Source organism: Nerophis ophidion, linkage group LG12 (genome assembly GCF_033978795.1).
Source record: "Nerophis ophidion isolate RoL-2023_Sa linkage group LG12, RoL_Noph_v1.0, whole genome shotgun sequence".
NCBI classification, from domain to species: Eukaryota; Metazoa; Chordata; class Actinopteri; order Syngnathiformes; family Syngnathidae; genus Nerophis; species Nerophis ophidion.
In genome coordinates, this window is record NC_084622.1 from 18,657,316 (window position 1) to 18,665,183 (window position 7,868).

At 40.6% G+C, this 7,868-nt stretch overlaps 1 long non-coding RNA gene across 1 annotated transcript; it reads right to left on the reverse strand.

Moving 5' to 3' along the window:
• Window positions 1-571: 571 nt before the first annotated feature.
• On the reverse strand, window positions 572-1,947 carry LOC133563063 (uncharacterized). The gene is made up of 3 exons (XR_009808986.1): window positions 1,690-1,947; window positions 1,506-1,566; window positions 572-914 (listed from the first exon to the last, which is right to left on the reverse strand). It is a non-coding gene; the product is annotated as an uncharacterized LOC133563063 (long non-coding RNA).
• Between the last annotated feature and the right edge of the window lie 5,921 nt (window positions 1,948-7,868).

The following is a 7,868-nucleotide window of genomic DNA, read 5'->3' on the forward strand; positions in this document are numbered from 1 at the left end:
CACCAGGTGGTGATCGGTAGAAAGCTCCGCCCCTCTCTTTACTCGAGTGTCCAAAACATGAGGCCGCAAATCCGATGACACAACTACAAAGTCGATCATGGAACTGCGGCCTAGGGTGTCCTGGTGCTAAGTGCACATATGGACACCCTTGTGTTTGAACATGGTGTTTGTTATGGACAAACTGTGACGAGCACAGAAGTCCAATAACAAAACACCACTCGGGTTCAGATCCGGGCGACCATTCTTCCCAATCACGCCTCTCCAGGTTTCACTGTCGTTGCCAACATGAGCGTTGAAGTCCCCCAGCAGAACAAGGGAATCACTATGACTGTTTAATATTAATCATGGATGTTGATTATAAACAGTTACTGTTTGATATTAATCATGGATGTTGATTATAAACAATGACTGTTTGATATTAATCATGGATGTTGATGATAAACAATGGATGTTGATTATTGACAATAGATGATTGTAACGCTAGCATGGGCTAGTCGGGTTAAGAATGTAACTTGTGTGACAGAAGATGGTTCATTTAGGAGCCTGTGGTGTGAAAGATGACGACAAGTAGTTATCTCGGTTTTGAATGCATTAAATGTATTGATACAAGAACATAAATACCACAGATAACACAATATAAAATAAAATATACACAAAACAGAAATACGAGATACAATCCTGCTTCCTTCTCGGAACCAGTCCACAGTTCAGTTCAAATGCAACAACTTTTGCGTCAGTCCAAAAGTTCAGTTCAAAAAAACAAAAGTAATCCAAATGGTTCACAGCAGAGGAGAAAAAAAATGCTTGTTGCATAGTTGTTTAGCTCGCCATTTTGTTGAGTTGAGTGTAAAAGTGGATGGGGAGCTCAGGTTGTTTGGGGCACCGGGTATTCCTTCCCGGAAAAAAAACCTGACCTAAAAGTCCAAAAAAACAAAGTGAGTAACCTAGTTACCTCTTCACTAGTAAAGTAAATTATATATGTACTTGAATGCATAATACAAGCATTCGATTGTCCAGAATGACAAATATTTTTGTATTAATAAACAATTGATGACATAATTTAACCATGTTTATTAATATACAATCATGAGTTCAATAAAATTGAACATTCATAATACATTTCTAATAATACAGATCATGATTTCTTATCTAAAGTGATAAAACCCAATCATGGATCAATTAAAATTTCAATTACAAGTGCACTTATATAACTATTTTCATAATAATACTCATTATTAGAAACTCAATTAATCATGATTCAAATTCAAGTACTTGTCCAAACATTCAAAGTTTATACACAATCAAGCAGAGTTAAATTAAAGTGTTGCGCAACAAACCAAATACACACACCTGCGTTCCATCTAGAGCGCGTAGTAAAAAAAAAAAAAACATAGAAAAGCATCCACAAAGTGGCTAAAGCATATTAGCACCCCAAAGCCCTTTGCTGGACTAAATTGTTGCCTATAAATCGGCTGGATGATCATAAGAAAGTAAAAAGTAATTACCTGAGCAATCGGGGGCAAAACAACACACCTGCACAGCCCGATAGTTAATAGAACAGGTTGGCTGTATGGGGAAATAGCAGCGGTTAGCGCCAATGCTAAAAACAGATGCAAACATAATATTGGCGACATGGCACATGATTGTGATTTTGGAATTCCGTTGATTATGCCATGGTAAAAGACTCACCTAATTATGATGTTTGCAATGTGTGAAAATAAGAAGATTTTGTGAGTTTGTTTCCAGTGCGTCTCACAGCATGCAGCCACAGCAGACAGGAGGGACGAGTGAAGTGCGCAGCACTTCCTTAAAAGGAAGCGAGCGCCATTTTGGGCAAGAAGTAACCCTTCAAAATACAAGTATTTGCACTCTATGCATGTGTTTTAATGGGAATTTTAAATATGGGTTACATGATGATTATTAACATTGGATGTGGATTACCAATGAATGTGGATTATTAACAATCGATATGGATTATTTACAATCAAATATAAATACAAATAATATATATTGATTATAAACAATGGTTGTTTACTAGTAATAATGGCTATTGATTATTTACAATGTATGTTGATTATCAGTAAATAATATTCATTATAAATAATGGATGTTGATGATTAACAAGGGATTTTGATTATAAACAATTAATGTTGGTTATAAACAATAGCTGGTGGTTACAAACAAAATATATTGATTATAAACAACATTTATTGATTATTAACATCAGATATTGCTTATTTACAATGTATATTGATAATCAATAATTGATATTTATTAAAACAATGGATGGTGATTATAAACAATGGACGTTGATTATTAACAATGGATATGGATTATCAACAATGGATGTGGATTAGAAACAAAGGAGGCTGTTTTTTAAAAAAATTGATGATGATTATAAAAAATGGATGTGGATTATAAACAAGGGATGTGGATTATTAATAATGTATGTGGATTATTAATAATGTACAGTATGTAGACTATTAACAATGGATGTTGATTAGAAACAAAGGATGTTGTTTATTAACAAACGATGTTGATTATTAACAAAGGACGGAAAAAAAAGATCTGAAAAATGAGGGCTAGTTTTCAGAAGAGATGTTTGAAAGTAAAAGTGGAATTTGTTGAAAGGAGTTTGTGAAACTGAGTGAGGACGTGAGCGAGTACTTCTTTAGCGTGAATGTTGCTCACGAAGACAAGTACTTTAGCGTGCATGTTGCTCACGAAGACAAGTACTTTAGCGTCCATATTGCTGACAAAGACAAGTACTTTAGCGTCCATGTTGCTGACAAAGACAAGTACTTTAGCGTCCATATTGCTGACGAAGACAAGTACTTTAGCGTCCATATTGCTGACGAAGACAAGTACTTTAGCGTGCATGTTGCTGACGAAAACAAGTACTTTAGCGTCCATATTGCTGATGAAGACAAGTACTTTAGCGTCCATGTTGCTGACGAAGACAAGTATTTTAGCATGCATGTTGCTGACGAAGACAAGTACTTTAGCGTCCATGTTGCTCATGAAGACAAGCCCTGACTCACTGACGAGGGCTGGGTGACTCACACTATATATATATATATATATATATATATATATATATATATATATATTAATTTACTCCAGTGACAAACACTTTTATATATATATATATATATACATACATATACATATATATATATATATATATATATATATATATATATATATATATATATATATATATATATACATACATATACATATATATATATATATATATATATATATATATATATATTTGTTCCAGCGACACACAGCCATTAGCCCTATGGACAGCATTTTCTCCACTATTTGGAAAAGTATTAAAATATATGGAAAAATATCAATATACATTTTGATACTGGTAACAAATTGTTGGTATCAGAAGAACCCTTGTACACACTATTTCATACTTTGTATACACTCATAGTACACACAATGTTATACTTCACACTATACTTGGTTAGTATTCAGGTCACAACATGTTTTGTTGGAGGTATTTTAGAGGGTTTTATGGGCACAGTATTGTACTCCTCCTAGCCACCTGCTGTTTGCCATATTTCATGATTTAGAATGCATCAACAGAGAAAATCCTTGTAGATTAAATTAACAAAAAACGTTGCGGTAAATGATGTTTTGCCTGATAAATAATGTCTGCTTGGTTATTTTCTTACAAAATGTCCCCTGCATGAAGCATGTGGAGGCCCCTACCAGTTATTAGTAATCATCTCCACCTTTCACAGAAGGAAATACTTTTATGTTAGCCGTGCTTTGAGAAGGCGTGACCATTCCCTGGTGACATCAAAGAAGTGGGAGGCGGCCTAGCGCCCTTTCACAGGAGTATAAGAGCTTCCCGTTACGGGCCCTAGGGACGGGGCTGGCGGGCGCATAATAATGCATCATCAGCACTTTTAGTAACCTTAGAAGTTGTGACCTGTGACTCGGCTGCGGCGCTCGTTCCCACGCCGGGTGGGCGGGTCCAGCGTTTAATGCACTTTTGTCGCTAGCGCCATCACCAGTGTCCTCGCATGTTACCGCTGATGACTCACGCAGGCCACGCCCACCATTCTGCACACAGGCCACGCCCACCATTTTTCAAAGCCATCACTTCATAACACAATCTGTGAGGCCCTACGCAGTCCAAAACTGTGAAGTGCAATTCATCTGTTCCAGGGTCAAACTGGGACTGAAAACAACATCATTATTATTATTATTATTATTATTCATAACAATATTAGTATTAATATTAATATAAAGTGTAACAATTGTAACAGTTATTATTAGTATATATTTGATGTTAGTTCCTTTATTAAAGTGAACAAAATGACCAAACAGATTTGGAAGAAAAACTACAAATGGAAATGTGATGAAATAAAATGTTAACAATGTCATTTAACCTTATTTTGATATCCAACACAACACACACACACACACACACACACACACACACACACACACACACACACACACACACACACACACACTATTCTTCACCAACATTTGCTTCCTCACTCTTCATTATTTACTCACTTCTGGAGTTTGCCCCGCCCCTTTCGCTGCGCAGCCAAGATGGCGAATCTTGATGATGTTTAGTGTGGCGTCAAAAGAGTGCTTGTGTTGACGTTCTCTGCTCGTGTGACGCTCCTCTCTGATTGGTCACTTAAAGAGGCTCCTCCTCTCTGATTGGACACTTTAAGATGCTCCTTCTCTCTCATTGGTCTCTTTAAGAGGCTCCTCCTCTCTGATTGGTCACATAAGAGGCTCCTCCACTTTGATTGGACACTTTAAGATGCTCCTCTTCTCTGAGCCACTTGAAGTGACCAATCAGAGAGGAGGAGCTTCTTATGTGACCAATCAGAGAGCAGGAGCCACTTATAGTGACCAATCAGAGAGGAGGAGCCACTTATAGTGACCAATCAGAGAGGAGGAGCCACTTAAAGTGACCAATCAGAGAGAAGGAGTCGCTTAAAGTGACCAATCAGAGAGGAGGAGGAGCCTCTTTAAGTGACTAATCAGAGAGGAAGAGCGTCCTAAAGTAACTAATCAGAGAGGAGAGCATCTGAAAGTGTCCAATCAAAGAGGAGGAGCCTCTTATGTGACCAATCAGAGAGGAGGAGCCTCTTAAAGAGACCAATGAGAGAGAAGAAGGGCATATTAAAAGGCTCCTCCTCTCTGATTGCTCACTTCAAGTGGCTCCCCTTCTCTGATTAGTCACTTTATGAGGCTCTTCCTCTCTGATTGGTCACTTTAAGTGGCTCCTCCTCTCTGATTGGTCACTATAAGTGGCTCCTCCTCTCTGATTGGTCACTTTAAGAGGCTCCTCCTCTCTGATTGGTCACCTTAAAAGGCTCCTCCTCTCTTATTGGTCACTTAAAGAGACTTCTCCTCTCTCATTGGTGTCTTTAAGTGGCTCCTCCTCTCTGATTAGTTACTTTAAGAGGCTCCTCCTCTCTCGCCAATCAGAGTGAACGTTGTCCCTTCTGGAGGACATGCCAATTTATCTAAGACGATGAATCAAGTATTTATCTTTGGACTAAGTAGAATGTCAACTAGTGAGTGTTAGCTAGAAAATGTTAGCTAGTAAAAGTTAATGAGTGAGTGTTAGCTAAAAAAGGTTAGCTAGTAAAAGTTAATGAGTGAGTGTTAGCTGGAAAATGTTTGCTAAAAAAAGGTTAACTAGTGAGTGTTGGCTAGAAAAGCTAGAAAAGGTTAACTAGTGAGTGTTGACTAGAAAAGGTTAACTAGTGAGTGTTGACTAGAAAAGGTGAGATGTTGGCAAGGTTAGTAATCAGGGAAGACTTTGAGGGTCCTTGGTGGTTTTGTGTGCGAGCGTATTTGCCCTCACCTTCTCACTTTATCACCTTCTTACCCTCTCACTTTCTCACCCTCTCACCTTCTCACCATTTACCTTCTCACCCTCTTGCCTTCTCACTTTATCACATTCTCACCTTCTTACCTTCTCACTTTGTCACCTTCTCACCCTCTCACTTTCTCACCTTCTCACTTTGTCACCCTCTCACCTTCTCACTTTATCACCCTCTCACTTTATCACCTTCCCACTTTGTCACCCTCTCACACCTTCTCACTTTCTCACCCTCTCACTGTGTCACCCTCTCACCTTCCCACCTTCTCACTTTATCACCCTCTCACCTTCTCACTTTGTCACCCTCTCACCTTCTCACCCTCTAACCTTCTCACTTTGTCACACTCTCACCTTCTCACTTTGCTGCCCTCTCACCTTGTCACTTTGTCACCATCTCACTTTCCCACTTTGTCACCCTCTCACCTTCTCACTGTGTCACCCTCTCACCTTCCCACCTTGTCACCTTCTCACTTAGTGTGACCCTTCCCCATCCCCACCTTCTCACCATTCTCACTTTGTCACCCTCTCTCCTTCCCACCCTCTCACCTCCCCACTTTCCCACCTTCTCACCTTCCCACCATCTCACCTTCTCCCTTTGTCACCCTCTCACATCCTCACTTTCTAACCCTCTCACTTTGTCACCCTTTCACCTTCCCCCCTCTCACCTTCTCACTTTCTAACCCTCTCACTTTGTCACCATTTCACCTTCCCACCTTCTCACCCTCTCACTTTGTCACCCTCTCACCTTCCCAGTTTTACACCTTCCCACTTTCTCACCTTCCCACCCTCTCACCTTCTCACTTTATCACCCTCTCACCTTCTCCCTTTGATACACTCTCACCTCCTCACTTTCTAACCCTCTCACTTTGTCACCCTTTCACCTTCCTACCCTCTCACCTCCTCACTTTCTAACCCTCTCGCTTTGTCACCCTCTCTCCTTCTCACTTTGTCACCCTCTCACCTTCTCCCTTTGTCACACTCTCACCTCCTCACTTTCTAACCCTCTCACTTTGTCACCCTTTCACCTTCCTACCCTCTCACCTCCTCACTTTCTAACCCTCTCGCTTTGTCACCCTTTCACCTTCCCACCTTCTCACCCTCCCACCCTCTCACCTTCTCACTTTCTACCTCTCTCACTTTGTCACCCTTTCAACTTCCCACCCTCTCACTTTGTCACCCTCCCCCTCCCCACCTTCTCACCCTCTCACCTTCCCACCCTCTCACCTTCTCAATTTGTCACCCTCTCACCTTCTCCCTTTGTAACCCTCTCACTTTGTCACCCTTTCACCTTCCCTCCTTCTCACCCTCTCACCCTCTCACCCTCCCACCTTCTCACCCTCTCATCTTCTCACCTTTTCACCCCCCACCTTCTCAGGGCCGCTAGTTTCAGACTGAATAGTGCTAAAGTGCAAAAGTGTTAGTGTTTCCGTCAATAAGAAGGAGGAAAAGGAATGTTTCCTCCGGTCGGAGGTGAAGACAAGAACTTTGGCACTTCCTGTCGCCCCGAACGTCCTCGTTAATCAGCGGCGTCCTCCAGGGCGCCATCTTTCACTTCCAACACGTGTTTGCTCTCCATCACACCGACGCCAAGAAGGTGAAGATTAATCAGCAGACAACAACGAGGACACATTTTTTCATCTCTTTCTCCAAAACAGCAGAGACGCCCTGATCAAATATCTGACTTTAATGTGGCAGCTGCAACACCTCCTGTTTGCTGAGAAAGTTCCCCACAGGTTGCTGCGCACGAAGACTAACACTCCAGGGCTTCCAGGCCGCCATGGATGCTATCAACACCTCCTTCTTTTTGTTTTGATTTCTGTTTGGAAAAACACATCTTTGCTTTTTCAACACACATCTTTGCTTTTTTATCAGCATGATCGGCGTACAGCTAGTTAGGGTTAGCTCCTCAGTATTAGCATGTGGGGGCTCACTAGTCAGTATTAGCTCATCTTTCTTGGCTAATGGAGGTTAGCTGGTCAATGGTAGC